Below are 19,205 nucleotides of genomic sequence, written 5' to 3'. Positions count from 1 at the left end.
TGGATTGCCTCTTCAGATAATCCCGAAGGAGGGGAGGGCGAGGAGATGTCCACCTGGGGCCCTGAGCTGGGTTTGCCAGCCTGCCTCGGTTTCCCCTGTAGGTGCGAGCAGAAGTGTTCGGTAAGAACTCAGGGTGGCGGGGGTAGATAAGCACAAGGTCTTCTGAAAGTCAGACTCCCAGAATTCCAATCGCGGTGATTACAGTCACTGTTGGCCTAGGGCTGGATTTGAACCAGTGAGGGCCGGGCTACCAGCCAGTCACCCAGCAACATGGCCTCAGGGCCATTCCTCTCTCCTCCGCTGGGGCCCAAACAGGAAATAGCTCAGGCCCGTCCAAGACAGCTGACAGACTGGCATCTCCTTTCATTTTACCAACGCCACGCATGTGGGAGGGGGGGCAGCATTTGTAGCTGCTTTCTTTGGTCCCCGTAAGACAAGCGGGGTGGGTATAATACCCTCCACTTTAGAGATGAGAAAACTGAGTCTCAGCACAGGCATGAGCCAGAGGCCATAAGGCTTACAAGTCACAGACGTGAAGTTGACCCCGAGTGTTCTGATCGCCAGGGCTGCGGTCTTATCTCGGTACCTCACTCTCCACCCTCGCCCCTCACCTCCACGCAGAGGCAGGGTGGGAATGCTGGGGAAAGTCGAGGCGGGCTCGCTGACCATGAAATCTACAAAGACAGCAGCAACAATGTTTTCTCGTGCCTTTCCTCCAATCTTTTCTTTTTTTTCCAGCACACTCTCTCTCTCCCTCTCTCTCACTCAGGCGTGCATGGGAGGAAGTCCAGAGCGATGTATGGGAAGGTGTGGGCGGAAGGTGGGGAGAAGGACTCCGTCTTGTCAGGGTCTTTGCTTTCATGCTCTCTGGTCCCTTCCTTAAAGACGAGTCTGCGGAAGGAAACCCTGTTCCTCCAGGATCTGAGAACAAAATCACAAAGGCGCCTCCTCTCCCCACCGCCCCCCATCACCGAATCCCTAGATGCCTTATTTAAAAGACGGCTCGGGTGTGGGAAGGGGATTCCTACATCCCCTCGCTGCTGGTGTGAGGTTCTTTGGCGGAGACCAGAGTCAGAGGGGGGATGCCTCCCCAGGACTCACCCCCAGAGCTGCCTGCTTGCTTCCTGCATAAGGAAGTAGACATCACAAGCTTTCTGGGGTGCACAGAGCACCTGACTGCCCCCCTTTTCCATCCTGAGACCCACTGTCCGGCTCTCCACCTCTGTGCCCCCAATCCTTCCTCCACCCCCATCTCCGGGGCTACAAAGCCCCTGCTAGAAGTTGACAAAGCTGACTGGCTGCTTAATGTGCTACAGGTGTTGTTGCTAGGCAACCACCCCACTCGGTAGCTCCGACTCTGTCAGCCCAGATCAAACCCCTGGTAGCACTTAACCCCGTAACTGCTTACCGCAAATGCTAATTACCCAGGCCCACCGAACAGCAGATTTCACACCATTTATTTATTTATCAAGGATCATGGGGCTGGGTTCTCGGCACCTTCTGAGCCTCAGCCAACGCTTCTCACCACGGAGCCGCCGGTCAGGCTGCCCCAAGCAGGAAGTGGGAGCCTTTTGCTTGTAAGTGTCTGTCCTCTTTCCTGCATTCGGTGGCAGCAGAATGGAGCGCTGGCCATCTCCGAACTGGATTCTCCCTCAGTCCACCAAATGTCTTGACTCCTCTCTGGACTCCGGGGAAGAGGTGCCCAGGCAGGTTCCTGCATTTTTGACTACTTCTAGGTTAACATGCTTCATCTAGAACCTCATAGTTATGGGCGGAAAGTCGTTTCTTTGATGTTTGTACTCAGTTGTGTAGGGGATGACCACCAATTTTGGATGATTCTTTAAAACTTGAGTGCTTCTGGGCACTCCTGTTCTCGGGCTTTGCTTCCGAAGGTAGAGTAACTCCCTGTCCTTCAGCTTGACCAGGAGTTATGGGAAGCTCTGGACATAGGCAGACAGATCTGTATACTAGGACGTACACCAGACTCTAGTAGAACGGATCTGTCCTGGAGTTGGGTCTGCGATCTGGACTGCAATCGCCCTGCCCAGCCTACGGTTAAGTCCTTCGCAACTATTGGTGGATTCGTGAACACAACCATGTTTCTAATTATTCTTTTTCTAACCCACAGAGTAGGGTTTGCAGGCACGAGGGAGACCATTGAGCACCAGGGCGAACTCCCCTCCCTTCTTCCTACCTTTCCCCCGCGAGACTGAACTCTGTCTGTAAGTCACGTGGTAGGAGATTTCCATGAAGCACTGATTCTCCTTCATGATGGCGAGGGGCCAAACAAAGGTAGCCCTGATTGTGAGGGGCGAGTCTCTGGCCAACTGGGCCATAGAAGTGGAGAGTTCCACACATTCTCAGCAGACAGCTTCTTCAGAGCACAGTGGCACCAGAGCACTGGAAGCGGTTCCAAAGGGTCCCTAACTGCTCTCCTTTTGAGCTCCAGTAAAAATCCCTTCTCTTCCTGGAAGTTGTCTAGATACTCAGGGTCAGAGGGGCAGAGAGGATTGACTTCTCTTGAGCACTTACACTCATTATATAGAAACAGGTATTTCTACCTCGTGCCCCACTGTGATACAGATATCATGCTCATTCTGGGTAGACTAGGTCAGGCGCTGGACTAGTGCCTATATATTTAACCTTTCCTGTAGCTCTAGCGTGTGGATATGACCATCTCTATCCTGAATGCGGAACGTTGTGGTTCAGAAAGGGGAAATAACTTGCTTGAGTTTGCACAACAAGCAAGGGGCCCAGCTGCTACTCTGAGTCACGGATCTACTTCGAAAGCCACAGGAGGTTAAGTGACTTGCCCGAGACCCCATGGCCAGGGATTGATGGGGCAGAGATTTGAATTCTCATGGCTCTGACTCTAAAGCTCTTTTCCTACTTTGACCGCTACTTCACACCATTTTTAAGAGCTGCCCCTCCAGTTTCTGTGTTGGGTGCTTGGTGCCTCCCTAGAAGTGAAAAATCCACGTGGCCAGCATGGAGGAGGAGTGGACGCTAGGGAGCAACGCAGACTGCATCCCGGAAAGGCTGCGTCGTGAAGAAACGTCTCTTGTCCGTCTCTTTCCTGTTGCCTCAGCGGGATCTCATTGAAGAGAGCAAGAGAGGAAGAGAGAGAGAGAGGGGAGAGAGGAGACACCGGGAGGTGAGGGGGCAAGGGAGGGAGGGAGAGAAAGAGACAAGATGGAGGGAGGCAGAGAAAGATGGGTAGGAAGAAGGAGGGGAGGAGAGGGAGAAAAGAGAGACGGAGAGGGGGAAACACTCACACATACACACACGCCGGCTTGTTCCTGAGCCCTGTGGCTCCCTGCTTCCCTCCGGCATCTCCAGTCAGGAATGCCTTGGCTTTGGGCTAAGTCACCATCGCCAGCTGGTGGCATTAAGAGTTGGACGTGCCAGTTCGGTCACAGGTGACAGGATTGGGAACATCATCATGGCCCTGGCTCCTTCCCAGTAGACGCCATAGGTCATGGAAAACCCCAGTTGGGGAGTCAAAAGGGGCCACAAAGAGACGGCATATCCCGGGTCCCCGTTAGGACAGGGGGGTGACGGGCTCGCCTCCTGAGTTTAACACTTTCATGCAAGTGGTTTCTCCATAAAGTATTAATAATGTTCCTATAATTGATACTTCAGGGCAGTAACCTCTGACAAAATGGCCCTGATTAGCAGATAATTGAGTGTGTTGGATTGTGTCCTGAGAGAGCTGAACGCCAGGCAAGGCCCATTAGCCCATCATAATGACCCCTTTTGTCAGGTATTAGTGTCATTAAGAGCCTGCTCTCTGAAATCAGTCCCTTTATTTAACTCTTTTCCCTAATTATATGGATCATTTTACAAATCAAAGCAAATGTTTGCATACAGCCCTGGTCCTGCAGCTGAGTGAGGCACCGGAGGGACAGGCCGGGATCTCTGAGTGGAGAGTCCTTGGTGAGGAGGACATTCATGGTCACGGGGAGTTTCCTGAGGCGATGAGCCCCCGAGGAAAGCATTCTAGGAGATGCTGGTGCCCCTTGCTGGTTTAGGGGCTTGCGGGGCTGGAGGAGAGCACTTGGCCCCCTGAACCCTGAAAATGGGGTCTTTGACACCGAGTCCAGCCACAGGGCACCCAGGAGACACAGAACACCTGGGTTGGTCATTGGGTGCTGCTCACAGGTGGCTCCCGTCTAGGACAGGGAGCAGGAGCCTCTGGGAGCGGCCAGAGAGCATAAATAAGGTCCCGATCCGCGTGGCCGCGTGGCCCTGCTAAGAGCCGGCAGCCAGGTAAGCAGCTGGTGCTTCTGGGACTCCTGGGGACTTCGAGAGCGATCAGCCCCCAGGCCACACGCACAGAAGTTGACATAACCGGAGGCTCCAGGGACAGAAAGCTGCTTCTGACCTGTTCTCCCCAGCGCCTTCTCACTCATTAGAAAGCGCGGACGGTTTCCCTGGACGTGGTCCCACTCACAGCCTGACACCTTCCCTGCCCTCCGAGCTCCACGCAAAGCTTCGGATCCCAGGGCCGGATCAGGGCTGGTGAATCAGAAAGAGGTCTCAAGTCTCGCCTGAATTGCTGAGAGACAAGGGACTGAGAGGCTGTTGGCAGCACAGAGGGTATATTTTTATATATGCCAACGAGGAAGCCGAAGGGAGATCATTTATTACAGGCAGGGCCAGAGGTGGGTGAGCTGGGGGATGATTTATTTATTTGGCAAAGTGATGGGTGCATTTCCCAAGGAGAGAGAAAGGCCTGCGGTGGGTCCAGGGCTGGTGTGTGTGTGTGTGTGTGTGTGTGGACCAGGTCTCCCCTGCCTCTCCACCATCCCCGCAAAGGCAATGCCCCCTGAGTGTGCTCCCCCTTGTTTGAATCGCAGAGCAGCCCGTGCTCCCACGGTCTGCATCAGGCCTGCTGAATTTCCCAGCACCGGCCCTACGTGAAGAGCCGCCAGCCATGCCGAGATGCCGCTGGGGTTTCTGCCGAGGAAGCAGAATTTCGGTGGTAGAGTGTGACATTCTCCTCTCAAAAATAATATCTTTCATTTAAGGTAGGAGAGGAGGTTTGACATCCCGTGAAAATATGATTTTCAGTCCGGTTCTGCTCAGGGCAGACTTCTGCTTCAGGGTCTACGGAGCACTTGCTGAAGGTGGGGCTGGAGAGCCCCGGCGGCTGCAGGAGGCAGCGGCGGTCCTGGGGACACAGCGGTGGCGGAGGCAGAGGTGGAGAGTGGGACTGGCGGCAAGCGGAGTGGGGGGGGGGGCTCTTTGCTTTCTGGCTGCAGCTCCCTTGGGGGGCCAGTTCTGCTGGAACTCCAAGGAAAGCAGCTCCCAGGAAAGAAGTGCATACCTACCTCCCCAACCCGAGTACGGACTGCGGGTAGAGGGACACGTGTGTTGCGACAAATACAGTAACAACTGTTCTATGAAATGTCAGTTTCTAAGGATGGGCTTAGGACTCTACGGTTGTCTGCAGACATGTCTTAAACATTATAACTCCTAGGCCCTGACTCAGGGGCCGGTGTACCTAGATGAACAGGCCATGGAACCTGTCTTCAAGTCGCTCACGGCGTCCTGTGTGTGTGTGTGTGTGTGTGTGTGTGTTGGTGGGGGGCGGGTGGTGGAAGGACATATGCACAGATTCTTCAACAAACACATGGGCTAGGTGTTATGGGAGAGCACAGCAGGAGGAAGAGCTGACCGCTTCTGGCTAGGAGGGAAGGAGAAGGCTTTTCTGAAGGTGTGATACTAAAGCTGAGATTTTCGAGTTTGTCAGATAAAAAAAAATGAGCTAAAACATCACAACAAAGAACAGCTACATTTATCAGGGATTCTAGTATAATAATCATAATACCTAATCTTATGGAGCAATTACTGTATGCCAAAACACTTTGCATAATTTATCTCATTTAATCCTTACAGCAACCCTGTGATAGGTATTCTTGATACCCCCACTTTACAGCGGAGAAAATGTAGATTTTGAGGGAATTTGTGGAGATTAAATACTCTTCTGGGACCACACAAGTCTGTTAAGTGGTGGGAATCAAAGCTGAACCCAGACTTCGGAAGTCAGAGCGCATGCTCCTTCTCATGCATCAGCCCGACTTCCCACGCACTGTCTACATGTAACCTGTTTAATCCTTGCAACAACCCAGAGAGGTGGGCCTCCTTCTCCTCATTTTCAGGAGAGAAAATCGGGAGTGCAGGAGAGTTAGCGATCCGCCGCGTGAGGAGATAACAGAGGCAGAGTGTATTGGGGAATCTTCCAGAGGTAACTTGTGATTTCCTATAGATCCCCGTGCCGATAACCCTGGCTCTTTGGAACAACAGCTCTAAGTCTCGCCATCCTTGTGGTTCAAACATAAAGTTTGGGGTGAGAGATGGAAGGATGTGACCTTGGCGGTACGCAGAAAAAGGGTCCCCCGAGGCTAGTCTCTGACCAGTCTACATATGCTAGGTTACACGGCAAAAGGGTTGCATGTGGAATTAAGGCTGTTGATCAGTTGACCTTGAGATGAGAGACGACCTTGGTTTGTCTAGATGGGCCTGGTGAAATCACCAGGGTCTTCGTAGGTAGAAAGCAGAGGCAGAAGAGAAGGAACTAGAAAGAAGGCATGAGAGAAAGACTCCACTGATGTCGCAGGCTATGAGGATGGGGACATGAGGCTACTGGCCAAACAGTGCAAGCGGCTTCTAGGAGCTAGAGAAGGCTAGGAGATAGATTCTGCCCTCAAGCTTCCAGCAAACAATGCAGCTTGGCCACCATCTTGATTTTAGCACAGAGAGACTCCTTTTGGACTTCTGAACTCAGAACAATGAGATAATAAATTTGCGTTGCTTTAAGCCTCTACATTTGTGGCAACTGGTTTTCGCAGCCACGGAGTCGGAAAGCAGAATGGGTCAGCCTGAGGAAGGCCCTGCATGCTGGACTCTGGAGTTCAGTTGTTGATTAATCCATTTTAAAGAATGGATAAGGAGACCTCGACTCTGCTGAGTCTGTCTGAGACCCAGAGTGGTTCAGCCTTAGGAGATGCTACCCAAGTGCCCTCAGGAGAAGGCACAACCGGTCTATTCCAGACTGCCAAGATTGTATGTTCTTTGGAGAACAAACCTGGAAACAGAAGATCTTTGTCACTTGGTCGTAATCACACTGGCAGGGAGCCAGGGGTTGGGGCATGGTACGCCGTTCTTCTGCAGGCAGAAGCTGCTCATCATGGAAGCCATATGGGCCAAGAGGTTATATTCTCATTGGACTTAACAAGTTTTGGCTGGTGACTTATTTTACACCAGATACTTTGTGTGGGAGAGACAATGGTGAGCAAACAAGTATCCCACCATAGTTGTCATGGAGCTTATGGTTCTGTGGGAGTCAGATACCCAACAAAAAGTCCCAAATAGATATATAATTATAAATTGCCACGAGCGCTGTAAAACAGAAGAGTAGGGTGTGATGGGAACATACACAAGAGGGCCTCATTTCTATTGGGAGTTTCATGAATGGTCTCTTGAGAGGTGACACTGAGCCAGAGAGTCGTGCATAAGAAGAACTTCGTGGACGAAGAGTATGAAATGAGCATTTCAGGGAGAGGGAATGGCATGTTTGAAAGCCTGCATCTGGTAAGAGTAAGCACAGCCAAGGACCTCCCAGAAGACATGTGTGGCTGGAACATGGTGCGTGAGGGGACGAATGGCACAGGTTGTTGCTGGAGAGGCAAGGTTGTGGTGAGCATTTTTGTGGCCCCTTTCAGGACTTTGGACACAACCCTGCGCAAGGTAGACAACCACTGAGTGGGAAAAAGAGTGGCGTGATCTGATCTGTGCTTTGGAGAATGTTCTAGAAGGCAATAAGAGGCAATCTGGAGAGCAGGAAGGAGGCAGTGGCAGTAGTCTAGGCAAGAGATGATGGTGTCTTTGACAAGAGTGACAGGGCTAGCACTAGCTGGGCAGATCTGACATTATTTTGAAGATAGACTCATTTAGACGTGGTGATAGGTTGAATATGGAAGTAGGGGGAGGAGGCAGGAAAAATTCCCAGGTTTCTGGCAGAAGTGGCTCAATGGATGGAAGTAGAACTTGTTGAAATGGGACAGGTTGAGGGACGGGAGAGGTTTTGATGAGGGGGAACTCCAAGGGTTTTGTTTTGAATATTTCAAATTTCAGAAGCTCTTGAAAAATGTCAAGGAAGCAGTTACGCCGACAAGATGGGAGTTCGACAGTGAGGCTGAGGTCTGGGCTGAAGACATCCATTTGGAAAGTCGCTAAAGCCATGGGAATGGGTGAGTATGGAATGACACAGGATGAGGCTGGAGAAGCTCCCAATTTCAAGTTTGTTCTTGTCTGTACGGCTTATCTCAGCAGACCTGCCATTCGCTCCCTGGTACTTCTCTCCTCTCTTATAGTTAAGAGGGGCCATAACACTCAGTCTGTAAAAATGACAAGGGAAGGCCCATGTATGGTTTTTCTGCCTTTCCATTTCCTTCCTGCACTTACAAGATGGTGGAGCCTTTACGACCTGGGTCTCTGAGTAACTACCTGCGGCCCCTTCCCTGTTGAGATGTCGTGGATACAGAGCACAGGATGGAAATAATAGCTTGTTATTGAAGCTTCTGAGATTTTGGTTTGTTTATTATGGCTGTGTGGTCTTTCCTACCCTTATTAATACAGTCAGGTACACAGACAGCGTAATACAGTGATCGGCGGCATAGATCACGACCCAAAAGGTCTGTTTGACTCTTGTCTCTCGCTCGGATTTCTAGCTCAGTGAGCTAGGGGAACGTTGTTCTATGGGTCTTCGCGTTCTCATCCTGCAAAGGAGGAAAATAGCATCTGTAACGTAGGACTGTTTTGAGAATGAAAATAGTTAAAAATATAATGCGCTTGGAACTGGAGAAATAATGAGGAGTCCATAACGGTCATTCAGCCAGGAGGAGGCTGCGAACTAACACGGCAACGGAATTAGAGGAAATGCGGACCAGGCCCCAGAGAATGTGACCTCACCCAAAGCCGAGGGAGAATGCGTTGGGAAGGAGGGAGGGGCTGACTGGTAGACGCGGTGGAGACGCCAGAGAGGGTGTAGGAGATTTAGTGACCTGGGGGTCCCTGGTGGTCTTAGCAAAAGCAGTGTCAATGACATGTAGGGTGTGTGGTGGGCAGGTGGGTGGTGGCAGACACAGAGGAATGGACCGGTGTAAAAACATGGGAAAAGCATCTGTATACAAGCCTTTGGGGGCAGCTTGGTGGGGAAAGACTAAATGGAGAGATGGGGGGTAGAGGTGGGTGTGGGGCCTATGGAGATTTTGATTTTAAGGTGGGGGATTCTAGAGCATAGTCAAATGACGGGGAAGTCCAGGTGGAGAGGGGAAGTTGAAAACTTGAGAGCAAGAGGACAGAGTCAATGCAACAGGCCCTTGAAGTTGTCTTGAGGCAGTGGGATCAGCAGCACAGGTAAGAGGACTGGCCTCTCCCTCCCCTGGAATGGGAGGTAGGAGGAGAGGACGGGCACAGGTGCAGGGAAGGGGTGGGGTTTGGAGGCAGAAAGAGGGGCAGGGCTCTTCTGTACAGCGTGGATGTGCGCTCAAAGGGAACGCGTGTTCCTGTCCTGCTTATGTGGTGGGGGTAAGGCTCTGACTGAGGAGAAATGGGGAGGGGTCCTCGGGAGGGAGATGGGATGGAGCTCTGCTGCCCATGGAGGGCGGGCCCCTCTTGGAGGTGCTTTGCCACAAATCTGGGTCTGAACCTTTTCCATGAACTCAAACCCGAGATCCTTCTCTCCTGTAGGAAGAGCTAGAACCATGTTCTCTGATAGGACAGCATTCAGCCTGGGGATCTTCAGTGGTGTTTCCCATTGTCGTTCCACACAAGCTCTCCTTCCCCACCAAAGGGTTTTGTGCAGTGTCTCCTGAGCACTTTCTGGGCCTTTTTGACCACACCTCCCGGCTCATGGGATATTCCCACCTGTGACGTCTTCCGTACCCATCTCCTCTCAACTAAACCCAAATCCCTCTAAGCTAAACTCAAGCCCCTGAATTTGGTGATGCCTTTCCATCCCTTTGTCCCACAGTAACCCCGATCTCCCCCCACCCCACCATTTTTATATAGCACCTGGCGTAAACCTCCTCCAGTTGTGAGTAACACGGTCTTGGGCATGAGGCCCAGGGCCATGTGCTGTGCTCCCCACGAGCATGTGCCCTGGAGTTGTTCTGTTCACACCCCAGTAGCTGCTGCCATGCCCCAGATGTGTCTCCTCACAAAAGTACGGAGGGCAGGAAGGAGGGCAGAAGACTCACACACCCATGAGTCTTCTGTGGGGGATCTTCCATAATAGATATTCACTAAACATGGCTTGGTAGATTTGTGGGAGTCAGTAGATATGAGAAAAGCTCAAGGGTGAGGCTGCCAAGGCTTCCCCTGGATTTGTTCTCTAAATGGCAGCATCTTCCTTAAGCTCCGAGCCTGGATGGCAACATCTTGCATCTGAGAGAGGAGCGATTCCATCCAGCCCTCCCCACAACCCCGAGGAGTGGGCCAGGAGGGGATTCCCGTCTGCAGGATCTGAGCTGACCTTGGGCAGAAAGGCCTGGCTTGATGGGAGAGGGGATCAGTGCTAATAGGTTCTAGTATGTTGGCTGGGGCTTGCTAATTGCGGGCAAAGAATGGGACCGGGCAGGCAGATCGAGGTAGAGAAGGAACGTGCTTGTGCAGATTCCATGACAGGACGTGGGTCCCCTCATCTACCTGGCTGACATTGTGTCCCCTCCTCTGGTTGCCCATCCGAGATGCTCCCTAGAAGCGCTGTGTGGGCATGCAGTTCAAAATAACAGTGAATGTGTCTTGGGTTTGTTCAGCTTTGAATGTGGCGCCCTGGAAACATGTAGCCGGCGTACCCACCTGGCGCTCATCTGGGGTCCAGAGTCCTCTCCAGCTGAATAAGTCAATGCAAGTGAGCTGGGGGGAGCCAGCTCTCCTGTAACTCCGCTCTCACCTTCAGAGACCCTCAAGGTCATCCAGTGCCAGCTGCACTATGGGAGACAGGCTAATGCTGGGGACGAAACCAAGTCAGGCAAGAGCCAGAACACCAACGGAGAGACCTAAACCATCATCCTCTCCTTGGCTTCAATGTCTACCTCCACCACTTCCTTCCTCCTCCTCCTTCACGACCCAGAGCATGATTCTCCGGAGGTGGAGTCCTGGTCGAAGAGAAGTAGGTGTGGTTCCTGCAAGGGAAGAGGTCCTTCGCGGAGAAGAGAAAGAGGAAGAAAGCACAGAGTAGGGGCTCAAGGACTTTGCTGACAGGGACTGAAGAAGGTGCAGGCTCTGGGTTCCAGTGCTCCAACGGCTTGCCTTCTGGGAGAATTTCCTTAAGAAAGGAGCCCCAGGAATCGCCGATTGGGAATTACAAACCCACCCTGTCAGTTCTTTCGAAGAGAATTTCTTTCTCCAACCGAGAGCCCACTTGGAGTGCAAAGGGTGAGCTCAGTGAGGTTACTGGCCCTGTCTCTCCCTGGCTCATTCCCCCTCTGCTGGCTACAGAGCCCACCTCACCGGGAGGTTGCCTTCCTGCCCCACACGCTTCTCACCCCAGCATGTCTCCCCAGTAGGTCAGGAGGCAGTCTCTCATATTTATGTCTGTTTCAGCTAACAGGCTGTGGACAGGCAGGGCCCCTGCCTCCCGGAATGACTGCTGTGTCCACTGAGAAGCTGCCTTTGTCCTCCTCGGGGGTTCCTGAATGCGTGGATTAGAGTCAACTCTGGGGACAGTGGGGACTGTCCAGGGTGTGGCTGATAGGGAACCCCTCAGATTGGGGATGAGGAAGAAAAGTGCGTTTGAATCACAGATGGAAACTGCTTATGTTTCTGTCCTTCAGGATCCCTTACATACTGGAGAGGAGCAGAGAATTCTGAACTCATCTTTCCTGAGAGGGTGCTTCTGGTGAGCTAGCTCCCCAAGTCTGAGAACCACAGCTCCTCTGAAGCTTGGAATTCAATTGCCCCAACAGCGAGGAGCCTTGGGGTAGGTTGGGGAATTTCTCGGGGGATGTAGTGCTCGTGCTTTTCCCTGATTCTCTATCCCTGCCCGTCTGGGATCCTGAAATGTGTTTGGACAATGGGTATTCTTTGTGTTGTGATGATAAGGGGTGATGTGTGGGTACCCTGACCTTGCCTCCTCTATCAGTGGCCCAAAGAACAAAGCAGACAGCAGAGAAGAGAGGAGGGGAGATAGGTGTGTCGGAGTGAGGCCAGGAGTGCCTGTTTTCTCTGTTCCTCCTACAAATGACCTCATTCATTATGGAAAAGGTTTAACTGATATGGAGTCATAACGTGCAAGAAGAAGAAACAGCCCAATCGATACTCTCTGGGGCACCTGGGGGTGCGGGTGGTGGAGTGCAGGGGGTGGGCGGGTGGGGAGGAAGCAGGGAGGAAGGAGGGAGGGCATTTAGAAAACGATCTGGCTTCAGCAGCGGCGCTGGAGCATCTGTGCTTCTGTTAACCATGGAACATGCGCGTCTAATCCCAATTAACTTCTGCCACCATCTTTAATCTCCGCTTTTCTGTTCACGCCAGTGACAAGACGTTAGCTGTAGGCAGAGAGGCTGGGAAGACCTCACATCAGCGAGGTGGGAAGAACCAGATGGGCCCCGCGTGCCCCGGTACTGGTGGTGGGCGCGGAACAGGCAGAAGCAGTAGTTGGGTCATTACCCGAGGTCTTGGCCAGACCTCCAGCTCTTCGTGACTCAAGCGTATCCAGGGAACTGGGGAGAATCGTTGGCCTTTGTCCTCGGGCCGTGTGTAGGGACTCTGTTAACATTTTTGTAAGTGGAAGCTCCTTACAGGCGCTGTTTATGTACCAGAAAGCCATAACAGGATTGAATCTTAATGAGCTGCCTGTGAAGGCCAACATCTGAGCTTGGGTGACGTCCAAGGGCTGCTTCTCTGGGCCTCAGTTTCCAGGGCCAAGCAAAGAAAGAATGATGAGATGATCCACATCGATATGGTCGCCACTGGTGCCATGTGGCCATTCAAATTTGAATGAAGTGAAATTAAATTAAATTAAAAATTCAGCTCCTCTGTCACATGAGCCACGTTTCCAATGCTCCATAACCACACATGGCTAGGGGCTACTGTGTCAGAAAACATGGCTATGGAACATCTCCTGCACTGCAGGCGTTACTGTTGGACAGCACTCATCTCTAAGGCGGCTTCCTCTTAGGCCATCACGTGAACTCTGTGATCCGCTGTTATCAAGAGACCTGCAGAATTGCGGATACACAGTGCATGGGCCCACAGGCACAGAGCACACACACATCACTCTCTTCCGTCAGGACAGTGTAGAGAAAGCGTATGGCTTGTCTCAACAGCTGCCTAATTGGGCGTTGCTTCTGACTTCTCATGAAACGTTAGGGACTTCTTGTGATTACATATTGTATACACATTTCCTGCATGCCTACTACATGCTAGGCATTGTTCAGAGCACTAGTGGAGTACAGAGTTTGGGGAAGATCCATTCTTATATACAGTTCCTTTGCCGTGAGAGGAGGCACCATCACTGTGAGCATCGGTGACCCCCTTTGGTGTCTACTTGCTCGATGGGCACAGAGAGCTCTGCAGAGGTGGCCTTGCCCTTGAAGGGCTGGCATTGCTCAAACGACTCTCTGACTGGATGAGTACTTGATAGGAAGGCTGCGAAGAGGTAATGGTTGTGTCGTGTGGTAAGTACTCAGCGAGAGGCATGGACAGTCCGTTGTGGGGGCAGAGGAGAGGAAGACACTCTTTTCTGGGCCTCAGTTTTCTCATGTGCATGGAGGGGCAGGGCCCCTTGACCTCCGAGGCCTCCTCATCTCTAAGACTTCCTCTTTCGGGAGTCCCACTGCCTGAGCGCTCTTTAGAGGACCAGGCTTTCTCCGTGCCAATTTCAGGTTGCACAGGCTTTTCTGTGACTCCCAACGGTGCTGCCCTTTCCTTCTTCTAAATCCTGAGGAGGCCTGGAGGCACCTTCCCTCCCCTGTACCCCTCCCTCCTCCCAGGTTGCATAGCCCCAGCCTACTTCTTGTCATATTTCCTACTGGATCGGGTGTTTAATTAAAATCATAATTAAAATTGATCTCCTCATTAGCATGCACCTGCTCTGCCTCTCACATCCTTGCGTTCCATTATCCACTGAAGATGTCAGGACTGACAGGCGAGTGCCAGACCCCAGGCCAGCCCTGCCTGATGGGGTTGGCCGATGACAACATCTGGACAGAGAGGACTTTGGTGGGGAAGCTGCATCTGCGGCAGAACAGCACACAATTAGCACCAGGTGGGCCCTCTGGGGAGAGGCCGGGCTGTGTGATGGCCTGCAGGCAGCTGGCTAGATCGAGCAGTCCTCGGGGAAGGACACTGCCCATGTGCACTTTCCTAGGCCCCTACCCGTGTGCACGCACCCACCTGTGCCCCTGCAAGGGTGATCTGTGATAAGCCAACAAACCCTTGCCTGGGAGAATCCGGGGGTTGAAAGCAGAGGGGGGTCCCTCACTTCCCTGGGCGGAGACCTGACCATGACTTCCAGGAGCCTCTAGCAGGGCCGAGTTCTGGCTGCTGTGGGGGCTGGGGCTGTCTCTGGCACCTACAGAGCCTGGCACAGAGTATGCACTCACTTTACTTACTGACACTTGTTCAATGAATACCTTTCAGTCCCAGAAATCACTAAATGAAATAAGATTCTTCCACAAGGGGGTGTGGATAGCGATGTGATGTGAAACATGATATCCCGTGTGCCATACCTTTTAGCAGATCCTGTTCGAGTTCTTTATTAGAAGGCTAGGTCAGGGGTGCCTGGGTGGTTCAGTTGGTTAAGCCTTTGGCTCAGGTCATGATCCCAGGGTCCAGGGATCGAGCCCCACATGGGGCTGCCTGCTCGGTGGGGAACCTGCTTCTCTCTCTCCCTCTCCCTCTGTTCTCTCTCTCTCAAATGAATAAATAAAAATCTTTTAAAATAACAACAACAACAACAATAATAAAAGAAGTTTAAGTCAAACCGACCTCACATCAAAGGGAGTTTTGCATGGGAACAGGAATTTAGTCTGTGGGGTCAGACCTCATTCCCCACATCCCAGAGCTCTGCCTCTCACAGGCTATGTGGCCCTGGGCCGTTGACCTCTCTCAGCCTCAGTTTGCAAATATATGAAATGGGACTCCTAATGCCTGCCCAGTAGGGTGGTCACAGGGAGGAAATGAGGTCATCAGTTGTGGTCATTAACGATTCCGTCTCTTGTTCTTCTTCCCTTGTTATTCTAAAGCTCCGATTGTAATGTCCTGCCTGTGACAGCACCAGGACTTACATCGTCTGTTGTGGTAAGAACAGTGTGTCCCTCTGTCGAGCATTTTCTGCATATGATAGTGAACTTGGGTGTGGGGCGGCTCAGCGTTCCCGACCCCCCCACCCCGGAAGCCAGGGTTCCAGGGGAAGGTGAGCCCGCAGTGAGGAGGACAGCTCTCGCTTGTGGCCATGGCCGTAGCCGCCCTGAGCTGGCTTTGCAGGAAGAGTGGGGCATGGCGGGCCAAGAGTTTCCTGTAGTGGGAGGTTTGGCCTGAACGTCGGGCCCCTGTGTTGTTACCTCTCCCAGCTCAACGGAGGCTGCTGAGAGGGCTTGAGCGGGGCCGAGCAGGGGAAGGCTGGTGAGGACCAGCTGGGCTGCAGAAGCTTGCTGCAGATTACCCAGGGAAGCAAAGCCTCCTGGCCTGTGGAAGTTCTTCCTCTGGGCTACTCGAATTTCTTCTGCTGGAATCTTAGTTTGTTTTCTCTTCTGCAGTCTTTGGGGGAAGGAGAGAAATGTTAATGACTCTCCTCCATTACCCAGCATTGATTTGCAGGAGGGGAGCTCTGCCATCCCCTGGTCTGCCTTTCCCTCCGTGCATCCCTCTGGATACTCTAACAAGGGCTTAACCAGAGATGAGTAAGTGTCAAGGCAGCCTTAGCTCACAGTGCTTCTCCCAAATTCCTCCTCCCTCTCCCGCTCCTCTGCCTTACCAGTCCCTGTCCTTGGGGGCTCGGGGCAGAGGTCACCCTCCTGGGGGAAACAGTCCCCCCAGTCCTGCCCAGGTGGGCTCACCTCTGCTCCTCCCCGGGAGCTGCCAGCAGACAGCCCGGGAGCCCTGGGAAGTCAGGTCAAATGCAGACGATGCAGGAGCAAGAGCCAAGGGGAGGCGGGGTGTCCACCAGGGAGGTGATTAGCTCCACGGCGCCTCTAATAATAATCTGCGAGGCTAACAAACAGCATGGAGGAGGAGGCGGCGGCGAGGGCAGGCTATGTGCTGGCTGTCTCTGTCCTTGTTAAGGTTAGACGAGGAGGGAGCCCTTGTTAATTGCAGACTTATCCTGATTACTACCAGCTCTCTGCCGGCAGCCACAGGAGCCAAAGCCAAGGCTTCGTGAGGAGACCGGGAGCAGCTGAAGACCAGTGGGGCAGGGTTTCCTCTGGGCCCTCGGGACCCAAACTTGTGCAAAAACCCTGGCTTCACAAATTCAATTCGTTTGTTGGTCCATATGGACTGGCTGCTGTGTGTTCTATAGAACATTCCAAGCAGAGCTGAATTTCGATTTTGGAAGAATATGAGATGAGCGGACAAAGGTGGCTCTCCATCTATCCCGTCGGAAGACTCCCTTCCAGGACACACACATACACACGGATGCACACTAGTACTCATGCACATACGCTCTCACACTCACACACACTTGGCTCTGAGCTCTCCCATGTTACAGACTCTATAAATATCCTTTGCACGGAATTCAGCTTGAATTTGTACCTACAGGGAGAGGATGGTGCTGACCTTGCTCTGGCTTCCCTGGATCCTTTGCTGCTCAAGCCTGTAGCTGACTGAGGAGGAGGAGAGCACAGGGTGGGGGGAGGGAGGACTTCCCTCAGCTAGGAGGTCCGTAAAGCCTCTGGGAGCCCGCTGGTCCACCGTGAGAGGCAGCAGCAAAGGCAAAAGAATGGCCAGGCTGGGAGCCACAGGGGCTGGGAGAGCATGGACAGGCCACCAAACCCAGCCTTAATGCAAATTTAGGGTTAGATCCTAGCTTGAGCAAGAGCTCTGGTTAGCCTCATACAGAACACAGCTGGCCCAAGCCCCGAGGACAGGAGCCTGTCAGACTGAATGGGGCTGAGGGCAGTGGGGTGAGGCGCAGGCCACGGGGCTGGCCGGGCGTTAGTATAGGCAAATTGGAAAAATGCAGTTCTCCGAGGCTGTCCTCTGACACAGAATGAGTGACTCTTACCCCAGTGGATTATAACTTAAAGACCTCAAAGGGGCGCCTAAAATAAGAAGGGTAGAATTTTCTCCCTGCTGGGTGGAGGTTTGTCTTATGCAGAAATCACTTCATCTCACTGCCTCTTGGATCTGACCAAGAGGGACAATATGACCCTTGGGGTTCTGAGCTGCCCCGTCTTCTGCAACTGCTTAGAATGTCCCTTAATGCCCCGCCTCCCTGGGCCGCCGTCCCCTCTCTGCAGACCTGCCTACTGCCGGCAGTGGCCCAGACCCGCCTCTTCCCTCGGCTTCCAAATCCGACATGGTCTCCAGGATTGGCTCTGTGGTAGCAGGATCAATAACCGTTCTATTAAATAATAATGATAATGAATGAATGACAATTTATTAGGTTCTTCATATGTGATAGGCCCCTGAGCTAAGTGCTTTAAAATGCGTTTTTTTTCCTGTAATCCTTCTAACTATCTGATGAAGGATGATTTAATGTATTTATGGGGCTTGGGGAGACAACCTGTCCAAGGTCTGGAGTGATGTGGGGAGCAGGGAAGAATCACTTTGGGCTTCTCCTCCTGGAGTCACAAGGGCTTAGGGACCCTGCCCGCAGGGGTCATCCTCTCTACCCTTCCAGTCCCACCTCTGGCCTGTGATGGCCAGAGCTTGGTTTCTCGGTCTTGGTGCAAAGTACGTCCCCTTAATGGATAACCAAAGACCCACCACCAGTGATCATGTGTGGCTTTTGTCTGTTTCTTGTGAAACTAATGAATATAGATTTTGGAGGACTTCACTTTAATCCCTCAACCCTCCTTGTTTTTTGGGGGAAAGAAAATCTCAGAAAGTATCTTCTGCAAGGATTTGAAAACAGGGCTTTTTTTTTTTTTTTCTTTTTCCGCAATTGGGCCCCTAGGCAGGAGCCTCTCTGAAGAGTCCCTCTCCAGGATCCATGCCCCATTCCCTGGGATCTGAGTTTCTTTAATACTTTTATTATTATTTCCCAGCTTCTCTGTTCTGTGGCCCTGCTCCAAGATCATGAGTCATCATCAGCTGAGAGTAGATGAGGCTAGGGAGGGGAGGCGGGCCGGCCTCTCCCCTGCAGTGCCCTCTCTTCCCCGCAGCACTGATTTTTCTGCTCCATTTGACAACTGGGGTTATTGCTTATTGGACACTTGGTGCTGTTCTGATGCCTTATTGCTACCGATTCGTTTCATCGTCACATTCATCTGGAAGGTGTGCCTTGTGCCCATTTTGCTGATGAGAAAATAGAGACACAGCAGGATCAGTCATTTGTCCAGGGGCACAGCATGGACATGTTGGAGAGAGGGCACGGACCCCCACAACCTTGGGCACAGCTCAGACTCCTACTTCTTGCTACTGGATGCTGGGGATGGTTATAAGTGATTTTTTTTTTTTTAAATTGGCAAGCTGGCCTAGGAAACTTTCTACTCTGAATAGCACTGCTGTCCATGCCAAGTTCTAAGGCACTGACGTACTAATGAGTAGCACTGTGGCCTGCTCTTTTGTGTCCCCCTCAGAATTGGAACAAAAGACACGCTCCATGGGTGTTGGGTGGGTGGCGGATTGATTGAATTTCGTACCTGCGGGAAGCTCCACTGGCTTCCACAGCTGCCGAGGTCAGAAAAAGGAAGGAGGGGAGGAGGCGTGGTGGTCCGTGTGAATGCGTCCCCCAGTGGGCAGGGCAGCCCTGGAGTGCCGACCATGCCTGTTCCTTGGGTAGATTTTCGAGGCAGACACTGTGTGTGGCACAAGGTGCTCCTTCCCCTCTTTCCTGGTGGACCCTAAGAAGCCGGCCGCCCTGTGAGGGAAATCGGCCTTTACTGAAGGAGGGTAAACCTCGGGACAAGGTGCACTTGCCTTTCTCGCACTGCTGTGGATTGGAACCCCATGGATCTCCTGGGCCCAGAGACAGACAGCAGGAAAGCAGAGGAAGCTTGACAGCTGCCTCCAACCATGGGAGGGAGGCCAGG

The 19,205-nt window shown here is 52.4% G+C and overlaps 1 long non-coding RNA gene across 2 annotated transcripts in view; it reads left to right on the top strand.

Moving 5' to 3' along the window:
• Positions 1–1,355: 1,355 nt before the first annotated feature.
• LOC101685276 overlaps positions 1,356–19,205 on the top strand; it is a 35,317-nt gene continuing 17,467 nt past the window's right edge. The window contains exons 1-4 of one of the 2 annotated variants that reach the window (XR_006606900.1): positions 1,356–3,154; positions 8,140–8,255; positions 11,844–11,989; positions 12,541–14,088. This is a non-coding gene — a long non-coding RNA (uncharacterized LOC101685276). Of the gene's footprint in view, positions 3,155–8,139; positions 8,256–11,843; positions 11,990–12,540; positions 14,089–19,205 lie in introns of those variants that run through there. The other variant, XR_001178990.2, reaches the window with a different exon arrangement.

This window comes from Mustela putorius, unplaced genomic scaffold, assembly GCF_011764305.1.
Source record: "Mustela putorius furo isolate JIRA1106 unplaced genomic scaffold, ASM1176430v1.1 tig00000460_pilon_pilon_pilon, whole genome shotgun sequence".
Taxonomy (NCBI): domain Eukaryota; kingdom Metazoa; phylum Chordata; class Mammalia; order Carnivora; family Mustelidae; genus Mustela; species Mustela putorius.
The sequence above is the reverse complement of the archived record's forward strand: the minus strand, read 5'-3'. Positions and strand labels throughout refer to the sequence as shown.